Source organism: Pinus tabuliformis, chromosome 2_1 (genome assembly GCF_031772625.1).
Source record: "Pinus tabuliformis cultivar Carrire ecotype Pingquan chromosome 2_1, CPIR1, whole genome shotgun sequence".
Taxonomy (NCBI): Eukaryota; Viridiplantae; Streptophyta; class Pinopsida; order Pinales; family Pinaceae; genus Pinus; species Pinus tabuliformis.
In genome coordinates, this window is record NC_142299.1 from 872,799,838 (window position 1) to 872,802,484 (window position 2,647).

Sequence of the window (2,647 nt, forward strand, 5' to 3'; positions counted from 1 at the left end):
CTAAATTACTTACAACCAGTGAGCTAAGGAATTCAAAGGATTCTTTCGACAACACAATTTATTTCAATTTAAACCACAGGAAGAACAATTGATTATCCATGCTAACATGCAGAGAGAAAGTATTACCCATTTCTTGATAGGAAGTGACAATTGTTGTCAAACCTTTTAAAAAACAAATAGCATCATCATCTATAGTTTCGTAGCACGACTTCCATAATAATTACAATTCAAGCATCTATCCCTCACTAGTTAATTCCAAAGTTGAATGCGGTCCTTTCCCTTTCAACTTTAGAGAAACACTACCACTAAACAACACTTTTGTCAAAAGTGATAATAACCATAACACACACTACATTCCACTATATTTTCACTTTTGCTACGTCGCAAGCAACAAATGATTTCTGAATATTTTATTTCCTACATTAATTTACAGATTGGCTAGTGCGAATGTTATCGTCAATGCGTTCACTAGAAGTAGCAGGGAAACAAAGAATCCATAAAAGCTTGCAACAACACTAGACTTCTATATATCAATGAGCTTTACTGAATCAATCACATGGCCACACAAAGAACTCTTATCTACAACCCTTGTATTATGATATAAGTTGTGGAATGCAATGTGGGTTCGTTCGACCTTTTTTGCAAAGGTCACATTATTAGCCTCATAGATGTCGTTTGCCGTAGGATTATTGTAGTGGAAACCATCCGACTGATCTCTGGTAAAAACCAAGACCACCAACGGTTCCTGGCAGCCATCGCTGGCATATCCCAAAAGAAAACTCATCATATATTTATTGTCGAGATCTGTCTCCACCATTTGCGAAATAATACCTTCTTTGCCGGAAAGAAACTCGATGGCTCACTTACCCTCAAGAACTTTGTAGTGATTAAAGTCGGTATATCGCACCATCTTGCTCGACTGTATGATCCATCCTCATAAAGATGATGTTTCCACATCTAGATTTTTTTATAAAAAATATTTCGGCGTAAATTATATGTAGAAAATATCTGTCGACGCGTTTCGAATCAAGAAGTGTGGTTCATCACCAGGGCAAATTGAAGAAACAAATCCAGCTTAGCATGTTAAATACTCTGAGCGAGCCTCCAACGGCTAACTTGACCAACGGCTACTTTTGACTTTGAAACCAAGGTCATAAAAAATTATTATAATTTAATGGACATTAGTTATATTAGGTGACCAATAAAAATATATAAATATATAAAATAATTTAAATGGTGTTAATGGTTAGTTAAATAGGTATTGTTTAATAATTAAAAATTATAAGTTATTTAGTATTTAAATGGGAATTAGTTATATAAAGGACCTTTCTTATATGTATAAATTATATGTATATATAAATAAATATAAAGTAATATTCATAGGAAGCTCTGCTCATACTATTTAACATGCTAGGCTGGATCTCTTTCTTCAACTTGTCTTGATGATGAACCACACTTGTTGGTTCGAAACGCGTCGACAGATATTTTCTGCATGTGATTTACACCGAAATATTTCTTATAAATGTTATGGATCACAGAAGCCTCAATTCAAACATCCAATTTGTTGGCAAAAGAACCCCTGATGTCTCATTGGCAACATCCATGACCCCTCCGCGAAATCTCCATTAACCACAAAATTGTCTCAGAGTTTTTCAAGAGTAGAAATATGTTTCAAGGTGATGGCGTCAAGAATGGGACCGCAAGTTGGATCTTCTTCCAAACCAGAATTTTGGAAAATAACCTCAACATTGTCAGTTCGCACCTGAAAAGCCCAGGCATAGGCATCCCAACCATAAGTATTATACAAAGTCTGCAAATCCACGTTCAGAGTCGATAGAGGCACATAAACGTTGAACGATTCCATTTGCGCAGTTCACGTTGTGATAAATGCGAAAACATATGTGGATTTTATATGAAGACTTATATGAGAGTTGATATGGGCCTCATTGCCCAGCCTCACGACATGCTTACCATCAGGGACGACCAAGTACATGTTGCCCTTCCTCTCCCTATCATTTTCATATTCCACTGTGCCTTCTATATTCCACCCAGGCAACGAATCCAACGTGCTTGCCCTTGATGTTCTATTCTCAATCCCTGCCTCTTCAAAGTTTCCATTCACCAGCATATCATTTTATGTTGCAACAATGTTGCTATCAAACCTACACCAAAGGATCCTCTACTTGTGGTTGAAATTTCCAGAGTAGAGAGAAGAGGCGGGCCTACTACATCATTGATAGGTCTGAGACCACGAATTAGGTGGAGTCTCCATAAACCATAGCAACTCTCTCAATGAAGCAAATTGGGGACAAAGTAGGATGATTTTCAGCGTAGCACTTCAAGTCCTCCCTTCTCTATTACTTTGGGGCACTAAATTATCCAGCCTGAAATCTACAAATCCTAATGACTCATTCTACATGGAAAGCCTTGACCAGTTAATACACTTGTCCATCCAATGAGACGCGTGTTGATCACCTCGTGACATTTTTTGGCCTTTCATAGTGAAATTGTTGATGGTGATGTGTTGGGTTAGGTTCGGTTCCCTTATGTTAGGTTCGAGTAGGTTTGGATATTTTCCTTATGCCTTTAATTCTAGCATGTATGTGTTTTGATGTATGTACTCCTCTCATGACATTTTTTGGCCTTC

At 37.2% G+C, this 2,647-nt stretch overlaps 1 pseudogene; it reads right to left on the reverse strand.

Annotated features, from left to right (window-relative positions):
- Positions 1-427: 427 nt before the first annotated feature.
- Positions 428-2,128, reverse strand: LOC149203440 (protein DUF642 L-GALACTONO-1,4-LACTONE-RESPONSIVE GENE 2-like; annotated as a pseudogene).
- Positions 2,129-2,647: the final 519 nt, after the last annotated feature.